Genomic DNA, 20,481 nt, shown 5'->3' on the forward strand with positions numbered 1-20,481 from the left:
CTGCGCGATGCTTCTTCTTACCATATGAAGTACCGTGAGATTCAATGAGCTAGCGTTTATGAACTGGTTAGTCCAGAGCCTGGCCCAGAGCAAATGCTGAGTAAGTGTTAGCTACTCCCGTTCATTTTCCTGGGCTGGGTCTTGTGCTAGGCCCTGGGGCCCAGCGCTGGGTGAGACTCAGGCACTGCCCTCCAGGCACTCACTCTCCAGTAGGGGAGATGGACCTCTGTAGGAACAACAATAACTCAAGGTCCCAGAGGTGGCTGTAGGGGCCGTTCCAAAAGGCTTCCTGGAAGGGGCCACGCTGAGAGGTGGGCGGGATGGGAGTGTGGCACCGCGGGATGGGAACTGCACACACGAGCAGAGATACTTAAGCCCGTTCCAAACATACCGTGATGCCAAGGCCCAGAGCCCAAGTTTCCCGCAGGAATCAGAGACAGAGCATAGTCAGAGGTCAGCTAGACTCGTCAATGTATCTGCAAGGTCTTCTTGGCGGAGTAAGTTTAGAGCCAGTTTTTTGTTCTTTGTTTTTGTTTTGAGAAAATATTTTGAGGAGACATTGTGTTTATTGCTTTCACACACTTTATGTGATTTAATTTAACTGTGAGAAAGGCAACAATAACAACAATAGCTGACAAATTATTGAAGATCTACTATGTAGCCAAGCTCTGGCTAGGTGCTATTCATGTATTATCTTATTTGAGCCTCAGACAGACCCATAAGTTTACAAGACTGTTATTTCCCCGTGTAACTGATGAAATGGAGGCTCAGAAAGGTTGCACAGCTCAGGATCACACAGCTAGAAGGTGGCATCTGCCTGACTCCAGAGTCACAGCTTTCACCGTCATTCTCAGTCTCCTGGGACCAGGAGATCCAGTCTGCAGATGGGAAAACTAAGTCATGGGGGTGGGGTGAGGTGGGAATAATTCTGGAATGGAGGTGCGGGGTTGTGATGCTATGTGGGGGACTCAAGGACTGGTCCTGGAGAGAAGAGAGGGAGTGGCAGGTGGGGAGGGCCACCTTCCAGGAACAAAACCAAGGTGCCACCCATCCTGGCAGACGACCCCCACGCCCTGCAGTGACCAGTTTCGGGCCAGCAGTTTCCTGTGTGTGCTGAAACAACTTCAGGCTTTTGTGCAGGCTCCCCCGGCAGTCTTCCTAATGGCATTCATATTTGCATTACATAGTCCTGTGGCCTGTGGTGGGGAGGGTGCCCTTGTTTTAATTTGGCAAAAATTAATAAGTCTGAGTGGAGAGAGATCATATATCGGGCTGAACATGGCATTGTCACCCCCTCTAATTTGTTAGACAATACAGCCCTGCTGCAGCTTCCAGTGTAGCTGTGGAAAAATAAACATATGTATATTAATGACTTTAAAAGATTTCCGTTTATCCAAGCGTGTCTCTTTCTTTTTATTCTGCATATCATCATATCAATAATTAGTCCCCATACATTTTAATAACTGGAGTTTTCACTTATGGTTGTTTTTCATAATTTTTTTTTTTTTTTTTTTTATTAATGTTATGATAGATTACAACCTTGTGAGATTTCAGTTGTACATTTTTGTTAGTCATGTTGTGGGTACACCACTTCCCCCTCCGTACCCTCCCCCCACCCCCCTTTTCCCTGGTAACCACCAATCAGATCTCCTTCTCAATATACTAATTTCCACCTATGAGTGGAGTCATATAGAGTTCGTCTTTCTCTGACTGACTTATTTCGCTTAACATAATACCCTCGAGGTCCATCCACATTGTTGTGAATGGGCCAATTTCGTCTTTTTTTATGGCTGAGTAGTATTCCATTGTGTATATATACCACATCTTCTTTATCCAATCATTAGTTTCTGGGCATGTAGGCTGGTTCCACGTCTTGGCTATTGTAAATAATGCTGCAATGAACATAGGGGTGCAACGGACTCTTGAGATATCTGATATCAGGTTCTTAGGATAGATACCCAGTAATGGGATGGCTGGGTCATAGGGTATTTCTATTTTTAACTTTTTGAGAAATCTCCATACTGTTTTCCATAGTGGCTGTACCAGTTTGCATTCCCACCAACAGTGTATGAGGGTTCCTCTTTCTCCACAACCTCTCCAACATTTGTCGTTCTTGGTTTTGGATGTTTTTGCCAATCTAACGGGGGTAAGGTGATATCTTAGTGTAGTTTTGCTTTGCATTTCCCTGATGATTAGTGATGATGAACATCTTTTCATGTGTCTATTGGCCATACTTATATCTTCTTTTGAGAAATGTCTGTTCATGTCCTCTGCCCATTTTTTGATCGGGTTGTTTGTTTTTTTGTTGTTAAGTAGTGTGAGTTCTTTGTATATTATGGAGATTAACCCTTTGTCGGATAAGTGGCTTGTAAATATTTTTTCCCAATTAGTGAGCTGTTTTTTTGTTTCAATCCTGTTTTCCCTTGCCTTGAAGAAGCTCTTTAGTCTGATGAAGTCCCATTTGTTTATTCTTTCTATTGTTTCCCTCAACTGAGGAGTTACAGTGTCCGAAAAGATTCTTTTGAAACTGATGTCAAAGAGTGTACTGCCTATATTCTCTTCCAAAAGACTTATTGTCTCAGGCCTAATCTTTAGGTCTTTGATCCATTTTGAGTTTATTTTGGTGTGTGGTGAAAAAGAATGGTCAATTTTCAATCTTTTGCATGTGGCTGTCCAGTTTTCCCAGCACCATTTGTTGAAGAGACTTTCTTTTCTCCATTGTAGGCCCTCTGCTCCTTTGTCGAAGATTAGCTGTCCATAGATGTGTGGTTTTATCTCTGGGCTTTCAATTCTGTTCCATTGATCTGTGGACCTGTTTTTGTACCAGTACCATGCTGTTTTGATCACTGTAGCTTTGTAGTATGTTTTGAAATCGGGGATTGTGATTCCGCCGGCTTTGTTTTTCTTGCTCAGGATTGCTTTAGCAATTCGCGGTCTTTTGTTGCCCCATATGAATTTTAGGATTGTTTGTTCAATTTCTGTGAAGAATGTTCTTGGGATTCTGATTGGGATAGCATTGAATCTGTATATTGCTTTAGGTAGTATGGACATTTTAACTATGTTTATTCTTCCAATCCATGTGCAAGGGATGTCTTTCCATCTCTTTATGTCATCGCCTATTTCTTTCAAGAGAGTCTTGTAGTTTTCATTGTATAGATCCTTCACTTCCTTGGTTAAGTTTATCCCAAGGTATTTTATTCTTTTCGTTGCGATTGTGAATGGGATAGAGTTCTTGAGTTCTTTTTCTGTTAGTTTATTGTTAGTGTATTGAAATGCTACTGATTTATGCACGTTAATTTTATACCCTGCTACTTTGCTGTAGTTGTTGATTATTTCTAATAGTTTTTCTGTGGATTCTTTGGGGTTTTCTATGTATAAGATCATGTCGTCTGCAAACAACGAGAGTTTTACTTCTTCGTTACCTATTTGGATTCCTTTTATTTCTTTTTCCTGCCGAATTGCTCTGGCCAGCACCTCCAGAACTATGTTGAATAGGAGTGGTGAAAGTGGGCACCCTTGTCTTGTTCCTGTCCTCAGAGGGATGGCTTTCAGCTTTTGTCCATTGAGTATGATGTTGGCTGTGGGTCTATCATATATGGCCTTTATTATGTTGAGGTACTTTCCATCTATACCCATTTTACTGAGGGTTTTTATCATAAATGGGTGTTGGATCTTGTCGAATGCTTTCTCTGCATCTATTGAGATGATCATGTGGTTTTTGGTTTTCATTTTGTTAATGTAGTGTATCACGTTGATTGACTTGCGGATGTTGAACCATCCCTGTGTCCCTGGTATAAATCCCACTTGATCATGGTGTATAATCTTTTTGATGTATTGCTGTAATCGGTTTGCCAAAATTTTGTTGAGGATTTTTGCATCTATGTTCATCAGTGATATCGGCCTGTAGTTCTCCTTTGTGTTGTCCTTGTCAGGTTTGGGGATCAGAGTGATGTTGGCTTCATAGAATGTGTTAGGGAGTTCTCCATCTTTCTCAATTTTCTGGAACAGTTTGAGGAGAATAGGTATTAAGTCTTCTTTGAATGTTTGGTAGAATTCTCCAGAGAAGCCGTCTGGTCCTGGACTCTTGTTTTTGGGGAGGTTTTTGATTACCGTTTCTATTTCCTTACTTGTGATTGGTCTATTCAGATTCTCCATTTCTTCCTGATTCAGTTTGGGGAGATTGTAGGAGTCTAGGAATTTGTCCATTTCTTCCAGGTTGTTCAATTTGTTGGCATATAGTTTTTCATAGTATTCTCTTATGATCTCTTGTATTTCATTGGTATCTGTTGTGATTTCTCCTCTGTCATTCCTGATTTTATTAATTTGCGATTTCTCTCTTCTTTTCTTGGTGAGTCTGGCTAGGGGTTTGTCAATTTTGTTAATTCTTTCGAAGAACCAACTCTTTGTTTCATTGATCCTTTCTATTGTCTTTTTTGTTTCAATATCGTTTATTTCTGCTCTTATTTTTATTATTTCCCTCCTTCTACTGACTCTGGGCCTTGTTTGTTCTTCTTTTTCTAGTTCTGTTAGGTGTCGTTTGAGGTTGCTTACGTGAGCTTTTTCTTGTTTAGTGAGGTGAGCCTGTATTGCGATGAATTTCCCTCTTAGGACTGCTTTTGCTGCATCCCAAATGATTTGGTATGTCGTGTTCTCATTTTCATTTGTCTCCAGATAATATTTGATTTCTTCTTTAATTTCTTCAATGATCCATTGTTTGTTGAGAAGCGTGTTGTTTAGTCTCCACATTTTTGCACCTTTCTCTGCTTTTTTCTTGTAGTTGATTTCTAGTTTAATAGCGTTATGATCAGAAAAGATGCTTGATATTATTTCAACTCTCTTGTATTTATTGATGTTTGCTTTGGTTCCCAAAATATGGTCAATCCTTGAGAATGTTCCATGTGCGCTTGAGAAGAATGTGTAACCTGCTGTTTTTGGATGAAGTGTTCTATATATATCTATTAAGTCCATCTGGTCTAATTTTTCATTTAATTCTATTATTTCCTTGTTGATTTTCTGTCTGGATGTTCTGTCCATTGGTGTTAATGGTGTGTTGAGGTCCCCTACTATTATTGTATTGTTGTTGATGTCTTCTTTTAGTTCTATTAAGAGTTGCTTTACAAATTTTGGTGCTCCTGTGTTGGGTGCGTATATATTTATAAGTGTTATGTCTTCTTGGTGGAGAGTCCCTTTTATCATTATATACTGTCCCTCTTTGTCTTTCTTTATCTGTTTTGCTTTGAAATCTACCTTGTCTGATATTAGTATAGCGACACCTGCTTTCTTTTGTTCATTATTAGCTTGGAGTATTGTTCTCCATCCCTTCACTCTGAGTCTGTGTTTGTCTTTGGGGCTGAGGTGTGTTTCCTGGAGGCAGCATATTGTTGGATCTTGTTCTTTGATCCATCCTGCCACTCTGTGTCTTTTGATTGGGGAGTTCAATCCGTTTACATTTAGAGTGATTATTGAGACGTGGGGGCCTACCACTACCATTTTGTGTCTTGTTTTCCGGTTTTCTTCAGTTTCCTTTGTTTCTCGTCCCATGGTTTAATCTGTTCTGATGTAGAGCTGCTACTCTCTGTTGTTGTCCTTCTACTTATCTCCTCTGCTCTTGGTTTTGTAGCCCCTTTCCTTTTTTGGATTTTTCAGGAATGAGGGTTTTCCTGAGGATTTCCTGAAGAGGAGGTTTTGTGGCAATGAACTCCCTTAATTTTTGTTTATCTGGGAAAGTTTTTATTTCTCCATCGTATTTGAAGGATATTTTCGCTGGGTAGAGAATTCTCGGCTGTAGGTTTTTGTCCTTCAGATTTTTGAATATATCATTCCACTCTCTTCTAGCCTGTAAAGTTTCTGCTGAGAAATCTGCTGATAGCCTGATGGGGGTTCCTTTGTAGGTTAGTTTCTTTTGCCTGGCTGTCCTTAATATTTTCTCCTTGTCGTTGACTTTTGCTAGCTTCACTACTATATGCCGTGGAGTTGGTCTTCTTGCATTGATAAAGTTTGGAGATCTGTTGGCTTCTGTCACCTGAAGATCCATCTCCCTCACCAGATTTGGGAAGTTCTCAGCCATTATTTCTTTGAATAGGTTTTCTGCCCCTTTCTCCTTCTCTTCTCCCTCTGGTATACCTATAATCCTTACGTTGCATCTCCTAATTGTGTCTGATAATTCTCGGAGAGTTTCTTCATTTCTTTTAAGTCTTGCTTCTCTCTCCTCCTCTGCCTGCAACAATTCTATATTGCCATCTTCCAAATTGCTAATTCTTTCCTCCATATTATCGGCCCTACTGTTCAGAGCATCTAGATTTTTCTTAATCTCCTCTATTGTGTTCTTCATTTCCAGTATTTCTGTTTGGTTCTTCTTTATCGTATCAAACTCTTTTGTGACATAGCTCCTGAACTCGTTGAGTTGTCGGTCAGAATTCTCTCTTAACTCAGTGAGTATTTTAATGATGGCTGTTTTGAAGTCATCATCATTTAGGTTATATATCTCATTTTCTTTGGGATTGTTTTCTGTGTATTTGTTACTTTCTTTCTGTTCTGGAGATTTAATGTATTTTTTCATATTGCTTGATGATGTTGATTTGTGCCTCCGCATGGAGATAGAGTTTAGTTGCTCCTTTCACTTGTTTCAGCTGCTGCGGTGGGGGGGAGCAGCTGTTTATACTTCACCAACCAGGAACCCTGTCCGTAGTTGCTAACTGGGCCTGGGCCCCTCTTCGTAGCCACAGTGGCCCTTTGGATTCCCTCCTCTGCCGTGGGGGCCGTCACGGGGGGCTTCCGGCTGCAGGTGCCTACTGTTGTTGCCCACCTAGATGCGCTCTCTCCTTGGGGTCTGCAATGGTGTTATGGGCTTTTCCAGCGGCCAGGGGTGGGATCACTTTTATTTGTCGCTCGGTTGCTGTCGGCACCCCCCAAATCTCACTTGTCCTCTATGGGTCGCAGGAGAGCTATTGGCATCTTCTACAGTCTGTGGTTAGTACACCTAGCTATGCTGCTTTTGCCCTGGGGTCTTCCAGCCTTGTGGCTGGCGGCTGGGTGCCTTCTACTGGTGCTGTGCAGAGGCTTTCCCTAAGGCTTCTGTGAGCCTGTAGGGTTTCCCCCTAGGCTACTAAGCTGGGTCTCTGGAACTCTCTCCAGCCCCAGTCCTCTCCGAGATCTCCGGCAATCCCTAGCCTCACCGGGTGGGAAACGGCAGCTGGGGGACGCCCCGCCCTCTGGGCTTCTGTCCGAGCCTCTGCCGGGAGCCCTGAATGCTGGGCGTGGCCCCTCTGCTACCGGCAGACAGAGAGTTTTGTCTGCTGCCTGGGGGAGCTCCGGCACTTCCCCTCTGGGTCGCCGATCCGGCCTTTGAAAGTTCCCCCGCCCCGGTCCTCTCCGAGATCTCCGGCAATCCCTAGTCCCACGGGGCGGGCAACGGCAGCTGGGAGACCTCCGTGCCCTCCGTGTCTCTCTCTGGGACCCTCCGGGCGCCCCGAGCACCAGGCCGGGTCTCCCCGCCAATGGCGGGGAGAGACTCTCCCCGCGGGCTCAGGTGTGCAACTCCAAAGTTTCCCTCTGCGTTTAGGAGTAATTGCGGGGGGTTTAAGTAGGGTTCTGGTCACCTGTTTCCACCGTCGCTCCTCTGTTGTGTTCTCGCTCCTGCCCTAGATGTGTGTGGATCCTCTGGGGGCGTCCGTTGGAAGAAAGCCGCTTGCGGGTACTAGGCTGCCCGTCGGGGTCGGAGAGTTTTCACCTATTTCCACATCCTCCCGGAGGAAAGTCCGTCCGCCTTCCGATGTATAGTCGCGTGGGTGTCTCAGACGTCCTGAGATGCTGTCTGGATATCCTTTGTCAAGCGATAAGTGTCCAAATAATTGTAGACTCGAAGGGCGAGAGACAAAGAGGACTACTCACGGCGCCATCTTGGAATTCCTCCCCTGTTTTTCATAATTTTGCAATGATGTTTGACAAGTTCAGGAGCTTGTTCAGTTTGAAAAGGGAGAAAGAAAGTCAGGGATGGTTTCTTCTCGTGCTGTGGTGTCCCAGATCTAAAAAAGCAATGGAGATGTTGGCTGAGAGGGGCTCACTGAAGTTTAGTGAGTCTCTTGGCCTGATTGCGTTCGGGGGGGTTCTAACCCCAGGGACGTGTGCGTTGGAGCAGAGGGGGGACTAGATTTTTCATTATTCACTGTTTCTTGCTTCGTAACTGGCAATAAGCCCTGTTCACAAAGGAACCCTGTGAGGAAAGTGAAGAGCCGTTCTACCTGCAGAGGCCAGCAAAGCGTCTTCAAGAGGTGACCTGGCCCCACGCACTTCTAACTTTGAGTTCCCCTTTCCTTCAGGAAAAGCCATCGTTCATTGTTATAATGGTGGTGGGAGGGACCTGATATCTGTTGACATCTACTTTATGTCAGGTCTTTTCTGTATTGCCATCAAACCCATGACAACCTTGCCCAGCAGGTATTATTATCCCACTTCACAGAAGAGACTGAGCTCCATAGAGGATACATGAAGCACCCCGGGCCACATAACTGAGAAGGCCCTGGACCGCAGTTTGCCTGACTCCTTTCTTCCCGCTCCTGGTCTGGCATGTTGTTCCTTTCCGCTTTTCTGTTCTGACCCAGCACATGAGTAAGCTCTTCCAGGAAGCCTCCCCTTGGTCCTCAGGGGTCCTCTCAGGCCCCCACAGCACTGTGCTTCCCCCTGTCATGGCTCTGGTCTCTGCTGAGCACGTGTATGTCAATGCCCCATAAATGCATGCATGGGGTGTAGACAGCTATCTACGTGATGTCTTCCCCATTTGCACCTGGGCTCCTCTGGGTAAGGACTGTACTTTATTTATCTTTATGTTTCCAGGCTTGGAAAATAAATATTTGTGGGCAAAAGAAGGAAGGAGAAAGGTAGAGAAAGAGGAATGCATTATACTAAAATGAACTGAGCAGATTCTAAAGCCGCAGTCTTTCTCAGTGCACCATATTTAGACTGAATGGAGAAGCCTCATTTCTCTTTTCCCATCTTCTTCATTTTACTTTTTTTATGAATGTGAACATTTATTTATTATTAAAGGCATAGTATTATTTTTAAATGAACTAGGTGCTCTGAGTAAAGCAAAGAAGGCTAGACACAATCTTTACTTTCCCAGACCTTATAATGGAGTTTGAGAGACACACGTACAGGACATGTTAAATAACTAAATAAGGGAGCTTATGATTCAGAAGGAGCGGGGAGAGTGGGAATGCACAGTTATTAAGTGTCTGCAGTGGGCCAGGAGCTGAGCTGGGGACTTTACATACATTATCTCACTCAGTCCTCACACTTGTGCAGTAGGCATGACAGCATTCATTCTATAAACAAAGAGTGGAGGGGCTAAGACAGAAGCAGCTGGCAAGGAAGGTGGACTCAGGTTTGTCAAATTTCCAAAGCTTGTTCTCAGTTGAGTTCCCAAATGAAGAGAACAGTCAAAACCAAGTATATGGGTTTATAGGGGTAGTGGAGGCAGGGAAAAGATATTCTGTTGGCCTTGCTTCTCCTAGCCTGCTCTTGCATCACCCAAGCCCTGCGCCATCCTGATGCTGGCGGACGGCCTTTGGGCTCAGGCTAAATAGTGGGTGGATTCCGGAATTAGGCTCACAGCCCGAGCCCAGCATGTTGGATACCTGCTGGGAGCCCTCTGACCTGCATCCTCCTTTCTTGGTGTCAGCCCAATGGATGCTTTCTTTGGTTTCCTTGATAGATCTCCAGTGTCTGACAGAGGCCTCAGCCTTGCCCTCAGTCTGCTTGGCTGACATCTTGATCTTACAACTGGCTTTGCCTCTGACTGAAGGAGTAGGAAGAGCAATACTGTGTCAGCCAGTTTCCAGTGGAGAAGCAAACCTCTCTATGTATTTCAAGCAGAGACTTTGTTACAAAGCTATTGGATGGGCTGGAGAGCAAAAGGGGGAGTAAAGGGAGGGAGTGCTCCCCAGAAATCAGTTACTTAAAGGAAGCCGTTGCTGCTGCTTGGTGTGGAGAAGTCAAGAGGAAGAGTGGAGGCTGCACCCCTGCAGACATTCCTGGAACTGAGGTCAGCACAGCTCCTGGAATCCAAGAGTCCACACCCTCAAAGATGCCAGAACTCGAAAATGGCTTTAATTTTCCTCCTTCCTTCTCACAGCCCATTTGTACCTTCCAATTGCAGAACTGACTGGAAGCCGCTGACATGGGAGCCTGAGAAATGTAGTCCTCAGGTTTCCAGCCCTAATGGTGCACAGAAGAGTATGGAACAGCAGATGTTGGCTACAGACCAGTGACAACGTCCAGTACAGGATGGAAAGAGCAAGGGCTTGGGAATCAGATAGCTTTGGGGTCAAATCCTGGCTCTGCACTAATGGATCTTTGGGAAAATTACTTAATTCCCTCTGAGCTAGTTTTCTCATCTGTAAAGTGGGAGTAATGATACCTTCCTTTTAGGGCTGTGGTGAGGCTTAAATATATGCAAAGCACTTAACATAGTCCCTGTCCGTAGAAAGTCCTCTCTCTAAAGGTTGGCTCTTGTTGGCAGTAGTGTATTTCAGTTCAATTCCCTTCCACATACACACAATCCTATGTTTCTTGAACTGCTTAACTCTGTTTCCCAACCATTGCAAATCAGTGCCCAGGTTCACCACCATGAGGGCTATTAAAAATGAGCCAGATCCTCAGAAGATATTGTATGTTTGCAGAGAGGCTTCTCATCGGCGCTGCTCCGAAGTGTGACCACACCCAAAGTTGTGCTTTCCCTCGCTCTTTTCCCCTCAGTTTCCCTGGTGAGGATAAGAAAGTTAACAGGGGTCAAGCAGGAGCAGAAAGTGCCCGCTACGTGTCCACATCTGTGATCTGCTTGACTCTCCATGACAACCCTTAAGGTAGGGATTATTAACTCCATTTCATAGAGGAGAAGACTGAGGCTCAGGGATATTGTAGATTCAGGTGACATACCTTCTGCTTGCCACCTACTCCTGTCTCCAACGCCCCATAGTAGGAATTGGAGGGCTGCACTGCTGGGGTGGTGCTCAGCTTCTTTCAGCAAGTGTTTCCTGGGCGCCCACGGGTGTTGGGCACACAGCCAGCAGCCACCACCAAGCCCATCCCATCTGGAGTCGACTCACGAGACTGACGCGGCCAGGAGGGGGGTGGCAGCAGGAAGAGAACGGTGTGAGAAAAGAACATCTCATGTTCCTCTTGCCCACGCATGAGCCTCTCCTGGAGAAGTTGGATCCAGCCGCATTATTCTGCTTTCTGGCTTTTAAAATGCAATATTGGGCTCATTCCAAATCGGTCCCATTTCATACAGGTTTATCCAGCATCTGCACAGATGGGTCAGGCCCAGGGTCTGCCCTGGAGGAGCTCACAGTCTGGGGAGGCAGATTTGTAATATCAGAGACAACACCGTGTGGTCAATGCTATGTCGAGGAGGCACAGAGCTTGCGAGAATGCAGAAAATGGGCTCCTAATTCTGCCTGGGGAGTCAGGGAAGGCATCTCAGACAGAGTGACTACTGAGCTGAGACTTTGAGTGGGCAGGGGAGCTGGTGTGACAAAGGAGTTGAGGAGGGAGGCCCGGGCAGAGGGATCAGAATATGCGAAAGCCGTTTGGGGAACTGAGGAGGGCTCATGGGGCTGACACGTGAAGAGCGAAGGCAATTGTGGTCAATGCTGAGGCTGTCAGAGGCAGGAAAGGACTGGGTCACGAAGGGCCTTGTGAGTTATGCCTGCACACTTAGACTTCATTCTGGGGACAGTGGACATCCACTGATGGGTTTTAAACAAGGAAGTGACACGGTCACATTCGTGGTTCAAAAAGAGCACTCTGGGGCCAGAGCGGCATAAGGGACAACCCAATGCAAGACACAGAGGCTACTGAGAAAGAGGTTGTTGCTGTGCCTGGGGAGAAATGGTGGTGGCCTAGCCTGGTACGATGGCACAAGGCACAGAGAGAGGAGCAGGTTTGTTCAGGAGGTACTTCGTAAGTAGAAGCAACCAATATAATAACAGCAACCGTAACGGCAAACACATAGAACACTCACTATGTGCCAAACACTGGCCCAAGCACTTGACATATAACACATTTAGTTCTCCCAATAACCCAAAGAAACAGGCCCAGAGGGGTATATATCATATTCAAGGTTATGTACCTAGTAAATGGTAGAATCAGGATTCGAACTCAGGCAGTTTGGCTCCATGCTCTCCACCCCACACCATACTGCCTCTTGAGATGACAGTGCTTGGTGCCTGATTAAATGTGGGGGGTGAAGGACAGGGAGGAGTCCATCATGACTCCCAGTTTCCACAGAAGCTCATACCATGCTGTGCCCTCAAGCAGAGCAAGGGCACAGCTGGAGGAAGATGGAGAGGGAAGCACAGCTGCACTCCTCAGTGGCTCATGAGCACCTCGGCTCAGACTCCATTTTCTTTCGGGATCCATCTTTTTGTCCTCACTTTTTGATATAGATTGAATGCTTGTGTCCTCCCAAAATTCGTATTTTGAAAACTAACCCCCAATGTAATGATATTTGGAAGTGGGGCCTTTGGGAGGTGATTAGGTCATGAGAGCCGAGCCCTCATGAATGGGATTAGTGCCCTTATAAGAGACCCCAGAGGGTCCCTTGCCCCTTCCTCCGTGTGAAGACATAGTGTGAAGATGGATGAGGACTTCTGTGAACCAGGAAGTGGGCTCTCACTGAACACCAAGTCTGCTGGTGCCTTGATCTTGAACTTCCAGTCTCCAGAATTGTGAGAAATAATTTTTTGGTTCTTTAAGCCAACCAGTGTGTGGTATTTTGTTATAGCAGCCCGAGCAGACTAAGATACCTTTCCTGGCATCCTGTGGGAGCCTTGACATTGTTCAGGACCATCAGGTCCTGACAAAACCTCTGAGTTCTAACCTTTCCTCCTCAAGGAGTCTTGAGGACACAGAGATGATTCAGACACAGTCCTTGTCATTGACAATCTGGCTGGGGGCACCCACACCTCCTCTGCCTCTCTCTCCCCCCAACATACTCCATTCATTAGCATGTCCTCTAAACTATCTGTGGGGAAGGACCTTTTATTTTTCCATTTCCATTGTGTTCTGGACCAATACTTTTGTAAAATATAATAAAAACTTCTCAGCAATGTCAAATTGCTCTACAGTTTTCTAAGTCCTTACCCTCACCTTTCCCTTTTCGCGCTTTTCTTGTTTGGACTAGTTGGAGTTCACGGATCAGCCCCAGTCCGCAGATCATACTTTGTGGAGTACTGCTCAAGCCTCTGTTTTCAAGTCCACTGCCACACCTCTGGACTGATCCACCCCCATCACCTTGCCTGGACTTGCACAGTAGTCTCCTAAATGGTCCACCCTCATCCATTCTGGTCCTCTCCACACCTTCTCCACCTCCTAGCTAGAGGAATAACTCTAGTCCATAAATCTGACCACGTGATGGCCTTGCTTAAACCCATCTGGGACTTCCCATTGCCTTCAGGATGGTTCACTAAGGCCCATTCCCACTTCTTGCTTCCTATTTGAATTCTCACTTTCCTCCTCATCCACACACACTAGGCTTCAAGTCATACCAAACTGCTGCAGTTTTTGAAAATGAATGCACCCTGAGGTATGGCTTTTGCACAGGCTGTTCTCTCTATGTGGAATGTCTTCTATTAGAAATTCATTTATTCTTTTAACTAGCACTTAACAGGACACCCACTATAAACTAAACATCATGCTAAGCTCTGGGACTGCAAAGGTGAAGAAGATACAGCCCCTGGTCTTTAAGAACTCCTGATCTAGCAGGGAGAGAGACAAGTAGGTTGACAATGACAGCACAGTGGGGCAGGGCAATGACAAAAGAAAGCACAGGGTCAATGGAAGTCCAGAGGAGGGTCTTGTAACCCAGCCTGGGGTCTGGAAAGGCTGCCTGGAGTGGATAACATTTGGACAGATTACTGAGGAATCATTCAGAGTTCATCCAGCAACAGCAGAGGGTGGTGTGAGGAAAGGCGATCTGGGCTGAGGAACAGCCTATGCAAAGCCTCAGAGGTGCCAGGGAAGGACAAGGCTGGAGGAATGGCAAGAGAAGTTTTCCTCAGTGCCCAGCTGTTCTTTGTCAGGCCTTGGCTAGGTTCCAGGAACACAGTGGTGGTACCAAACATCCCACACATAAATACACACATACAGACTTAATACACACAGACTTGAAAACATATACGGAGAACCTCGGAAATATTATGCTACGTGAACTGAGCTAGACACAAAAAGTCACACATTGTGTGATTGTATTTACGTGCAATATTCAGAATAGGTAAATCCATAGAGATAGAAAACAGATTGGTGGTTGCTCGGGGCTGGGGGGAGGGGGAATGTGAAGTGACTGCTTAATGAGTGTAAGGTTTCTTTTTGGGGTGATGAAAATGTTTTGGAACTAGATGGAGGTGACAGTTGCACAACATTGTGAATGTACTAAGTGCCACTGAACTGTATGCATAAAAATGCTAATTTTATGATATGTAAATTTTACCTTGATTAAAAAAAGCATATATACAAATCCATAGAACATATTCACTCAACAAATACTTACCTACATGTGCCAGGCACTGCAGGAAGCTCGAGAGATCCAGGGATAGCTCCCGCCCTGGAGGCCCCACGCATGTGAATAGAAACACACAGATGTGAACTCAAACAGGCAAAAATGCGTGCTTCATGAAGACATGCAGACAATTCACTTAACAAATGTTTATTGAGGGCCTGCCATGTGTCAGGCAATAGGCCAGATGCTGGGCCTTCAGTGAGGAACAAATAGACGTAATTACTGTCCTCATGGCTTAAGGACACAAACAAATAATGACCTGCAGAGGCACACTCAGACCAAAGTACACAAATACACACATGCCTAAAAAGGACACAGCCAAAGTCTATCAGCCAAATATACGTTGGGTGAAAGTGATGAGCAATAACACACACACAGGCAGGCATAACCCCCCACCCTCCCCGACATGCACACATCCCTCACGCAATCAATGAAAGTTCCATTAAAAGTCAGATTAAAGCTGGTTTGGGATTTCAGAGCCTTCTCGGGAGAGGGGAATAAACAGGCCTCAGTAGAAGGGCCTGGAGCATTGAGAAAAAAAAATCCCCAAGTCTCACTTAAGTGATTTTTGGCAGAAATCAAATTAACGGCGGGACTATGGACTGCTGACAAGGTGCTCCATCATGCTCTGCTGTGTGAACGTGTTTCTTATACATGTTGTTTTCATTAGCACTTCATTTGATAATGATAAATGGCATTTTCATTTGAAAGGAAAATATTAAAAAGTTCTGATTTGCAAGAGCAAGTTAGAATAAATGATATTATTATGTCCTGTCACTTGTTCGGCTCAGAGAAAAATAATAATAATGATAATAAAAAACCCCAACAGCTTTCCCTGCTGAAGAAACACAAGCATTTTATTTCTCCAGTGGGCCAATTTGCTCGTCATCAAATCTGTCCTTGGCACAGAACCTGATGAAAGGCAAAGATTTCCAAGGGTGGGGGAGAAATGCTGGCGACATCAAAGGCCGTCAGGAAAAGAGTGACCTTGGGAAGCCCTGGGCCCCTTGCAGGCTAGCAGCGGGAGGGATTGCTCACTGGCTGAAGCTCTGTTGGGGCCTGGAATTCACTTTCTTGCCTTTGGGTCAGATTTCAGCTTTCTCTCCACCAGTTTTTGGAAGCCTGGCCTCTTCTGAACTTACTTCAAGGACCCTGGTGTCATTATGGTGGTTGACCAAGTCGCTATCCTGCTTACAACCCATAAAGGGTCCCCCATCACCTACAGGATAAAGTCCTAACTCCTTAGCCTGGCATCCAAGGCCCTTGGGCACCCTGCCCCTGCCCCAGCCTCAACTCCCACCTTCCCCCACGCTCACCTGATGCTCCAATTACACTGAACTCTGTACCATTCCCTGCACATGCTTTCTTTTCTACCCGCATGGCATGCGGAGCCCCTGGATAGCTGCTTGGGTGAACTCCTACTCATTCTAAGAGCCAGCTTAAGTGTCTCCCTATGAGACTTTGTCTGAACCCTCTTCCAGGAAGGGGTTTCACTCATTGGTTCCCAAGCCTTATTTGTACGTACCTTATCATGGGTGTGAATGCATGAAATAGCCTGGTGCGGATGAAAGCCGGCAAGTCATTGACACGGTGGTGCAGATAGTGTGAGCAGGTGTGGAGAAAGGGAGCACGAGCCTTTAGCTGGACCCAGCCTGTACAGGATCTGGTATCTTCCAAACCTCTATGGCCTTGCCTATCTCAAGCTAGTGAATGCTCCCTTCTCTGGCTCCCACAGCACTCTGAGCTACCCACTCCCGTTACCCATCGCACCTTAATGTCTGCTGTTGTCTGGGTCCATGGTTCTGCCCCTTTCTTGCCCCTAGACAGGGAGCTTCGTTAGCACAGGGTCTGCTCTGTGTTCTCCTGGTGCTCTCAGGGTCTGGCTCAGGGTCTGCTGAAAGTGAGCATTTGTTAGATAATCAAGTGAGTAGATGATGGCATGATGGCCTCAGTAAGAAGAGCATGTCACCTAAACATAAACAGAAGTTGTGAAAGTTGAAGCCTGGGGAGAACATTTGTTGTTTGGATGACTTTGTTCCTAGTTTTTCTTCATATCAATAATATCACCTTTCTTTTCTCCAGAGGTGAATCATAGTCAAATAAGCTTGTTTGAAAACCCAGCACATCTCAATGAGGGTCGATGGCATTAGCATGCATTAGGAAATTTCCAATGTCTGGCATCAACTCAGAAGATTGATGAATCTCTCTCCTTTCCCCTTTGCAGCAGAGGGAGCCTTGCACGACAGGAGAGGGCTGAGAATCTGCTGCCTCTGGATGGAGTGAGAACTGCTCGAGGTCAGTGAGCATGGCAATAATGCAGGACTTTGAGGCTCTCTTTGGTCCTTCTTCCTAATCACTTGATTATCTAACACCTCATTTGACACCCTCCAAGGGCCCAGTTCAACTAACATGAGATGAGCTCCCACTAAGTGCCAAACACCCTATTGGGTACTATTGTGGGGAGAAATATGACCATTCCCCTTATATAGACGAAGAGACTGAGGTTCAGAGAGGTGAAGGGTCTTGCCCAAGGTCATACAGCTGGATAGTAGATGAATCAGGATTAGAATTCAAGTCTGTCTTGCTTCTACTTAGGTTAAGGGTCTCTCTCTCCCAAAGCATCCACAGGTATGCAGCCCTGGAATGGGTGCTGGATAAGAGAAAAGGTTGAATGGGTTGTGGAAACTGGGACAGAGAGGAGATCTCTGATACTGAAGGTCTCCATAGCAAAGCCCAACATCTGTCTTCAGCCTCCTCTCTACTCACCCTACACCTTGGCCTGTACTCTAGTCACACCTAAGCATTCTCTAAGCAGGCTCTGCCACTGTCTCCACTCCAAGTCTTTGCTCAAGACATCCCTCCTGCCTGACAGGCCCTTCTATCATCTTCACCTGTTAAGATTCCTAGCATCCTTTCGAACTCTGCTCATATCCCACCTCCTCCAAGAAACCTGCCAGCTACATGTGGTTTGCTGTCCCCACAGTACTATGAGCCCTTTGGGGACATGGACTTCTCTAACTCACATTCAAATTATACCTCATACATAGTAGGTGCTCAGTAAATGTGTATGTAATGAGAATCAACATAGCATGTTCATCATTAATAACTTTGTAATACTTGCAATATTTGTCTAGAATAGTGCTTCCCAACCAACTTTGCGTGACTTTCTCCTTTGAGAATCTACTGCCAGGAGTCACAGATGGTCCTGCCACAGATGCACAAACAGAGGAGTCACATCTTATGCAGGGGTTGGATTCCTAAGACAGTCTGTGAGGTAAAAATCACATGTAATTGAAATTACCCTCAAAAATTCCTTGAATTGCCCCTAAAGTCCAGAGTACATAGTCTGCACTGTAGTTAGTTGGCTTACATTTGGAAGCCATGTTGTATGAAAAAGCCTTTTAAATAATAGAATCGCCATCTACATAGCAAGATGCTTACCTATAAAAGAGGCATGAAGAAAGTCAGATTTTTTGCAGGATCAGCAGGTCTATGCCTGTACATGCAAATTTTAGCATCGTCTTCAAGGGGTTCATGGACCTCAAAGTTCAGGCATGGACCCAGGTTAAGAACTTTTGGTATAGAACTTTAAAATGTACAAAGTCCTTATCATGCAGTAGCTTACTTTAACCCTCAAAACCCTCCTTTGAAATGAATATCATGGATATTATTACTACTTTATAGATGAGGAAATTGAGACTCAGAGAGGCAAAATGACTTTAGTCCAAAGACTTGGCCTCTTGTCCAACAATTTTGCCTCAAGATTCCCCCATTCCACTGCCTTGAGGGCCACCTTGAGGGGTTCAACTGATCCTTGATCCACTTGTCAATGGAATAGGAGGACATGTGACCTTAGACTGCTTACCCAAACTCTCTGAAACTCGGAAGCTCTGTTTGCAAAATAAAGATAGTAATATCCACTGAGTACTGTCCTTGTAGGATTAAATGAGCCATTGGATATGAAATTACCTGGCAGGGTGCCTAGGATATTGCAAGGGCTCCCTCAGGGTTAGCTTTTCTTCTCCACCTCTGCAGGCATTCCTGGGAAATCAACAGAGAAGAACCTTCCTCTGTGCAGTGTCACCTCTCCTCCTGACCTCCAAAGGTCTTCAAAGAGTTGGAGTCTTGTGCAAAACTACTTAAGAATATACAAATACCTTTTCTTGTTTTTGAAATTCCTGTGTCCTCAATGCCATTTATTGAACACTGAGTGGAGAGCAGGGGAACAAGACCAGGAGTCTGCCTGTTCCATCACAAATTTTGTGTGATTTTGGACAGGTGTCTTCAATTCAAGAAATGCTTATGGAAACACAGATGTCTCATCCAAGTACTTAAGGCCCTTCATGAACCTCTGCTCAAACCTTCCAACGGCTGCCCATTTCACTTAGAGTAAAATCTCAAGTCTTACAGGGCCTCTGGAGCCTATATCAGTCAGGGTCCAGCTGAGAGAACACAACACACACCAGGTAATTTAGTAGAGATCATTTAATACAGGGAGTCAGTGACAAAGGTGTTAGAAGAGCTGAAAGAGTGTAACCAAGGGAACGTGAGGCAATTCTGAGATTGGCAAATGCAGAGGCCTGTCACTGCCTCTAGACATGAAGGAATCAAGGGAGGAGGCCGTGTTACCAGAGCCCAAGGGCTGGAGCTGCCCCACCAGACCCGGAACCATGGTGGGCCTGTCTGGTGGAAGCTGGAACCGTGGGGATTTGTGGCCCTTGCTAGATATATCGCTTGAAACCAGAGTAGGTTTTATTATACCTGGCTTTTATTCCCTCCTCCTCTCTAATCTCCTGCCAGTGCCTCCCATTGGCCAAGCCTAGCCAGAAGCCAGACGGTAAGGCAGAAGTACAGAGAAGGATGAATATGAGAGGAAACCAGCCACTGATGGCACAGGACCTTCAGGATATGGTGCAACCCTCCCCAACCCCCCGTTGTCTCTCTGGATTCCTATCCATATTCTTATACTTCACTCACCATGATGCAGCCACAATGGCCTTCTCAATGCTCTTTGAATACACCACGCCTTTATGTTTGCTGTTCCTTTTGTCTGGATTTTGTCCACCAGATAGCCACATGGCTCCCTTCCATGCTTTTGTCACTTTCTAAGTGAGGCCTTCTTTGACTATCCTACTTAGGTTTCCACTCCCTCCCCTACTGACCCTCTTTATCCCCTTCCTGTTTTATTCTTCCCTCTAGCTTTTATGACCATTGAACAGTCTATGAAACTTATGTTAAGGATGGATATATTTTTGGCATATACCTCCTCTCTCTAGAATGTAAGCTTCATGAAGACAGAGATTTTTGTCTGCTTAGTTTACTGCTCTATCCCCAGTGCCTAGAACAGTACCTATCAAATGGTGAATACTCAATAAATAACTGTTGAGTAAATGAAAGGATGGATCAAGATTCAAACACCCCTTTCACTCTTATTCATTTGTTCATTCAATAAACTCTAGTGTGGAGGACGGATTGGAGCAGGGAGTATAAGGAGGCAGTCTGAGCAATTAGGATGCACTTCTGATCCTGGGCCTGTTTCCCCATCCATAAGGCAAAGGGGCTGAGCGGAAGATCTGAAAGGACCCCTCCAGCCTCACCATTCTACAAATCTAAGGGTATTTCCCTGGCAGAAAGACTTGGAAGATTAAATTAATCCTCTCCTTAATCAGCAGTTCCCATCTCTGCATGTGACTTGTCAAGGGAACTTTTCTCTGATGCTCACACGATGCGGGAACTTGTCACATCTTCCATCTCTGGGAACATCCTCACCTGAAATTGAAAGGTAAATATTTCAGTTGTGAGTCTCTCTGTCATGACTCAAATAATTTTAAAATTGCTTAGATGTCTCTGCCTAACAATGTTCAGATTGTTCTAATGCAGGGGAAAGCGGTAGTTTTAGACACAGTAATATTGATAGCAGCTAGTAA

The 20,481-nt window shown here is 45.3% G+C and overlaps 1 long non-coding RNA gene across 1 annotated transcript in view; it reads left to right on the forward strand.

Moving 5' to 3' along the window:
• Positions 1 to 20,481, forward strand: part of LOC106782806 (uncharacterized) — a 52,050-nt gene that overhangs the window by 9,638 nt on the left and 21,931 nt on the right. Inside the window, exons 3-4 of the long non-coding RNA XR_011431128.1 lie at positions 16,779 to 16,849; positions 20,227 to 20,336. This is a non-coding gene — a long non-coding RNA (uncharacterized lncRNA). The remainder of the gene's footprint in view (positions 1 to 16,778; positions 16,850 to 20,226; positions 20,337 to 20,481) is intronic.

This window comes from Equus caballus, chromosome 2 (assembly GCF_041296265.1).
Source record: "Equus caballus isolate H_3958 breed thoroughbred chromosome 2, TB-T2T, whole genome shotgun sequence".
Taxonomy (NCBI): domain Eukaryota; kingdom Metazoa; phylum Chordata; class Mammalia; order Perissodactyla; family Equidae; genus Equus; species Equus caballus.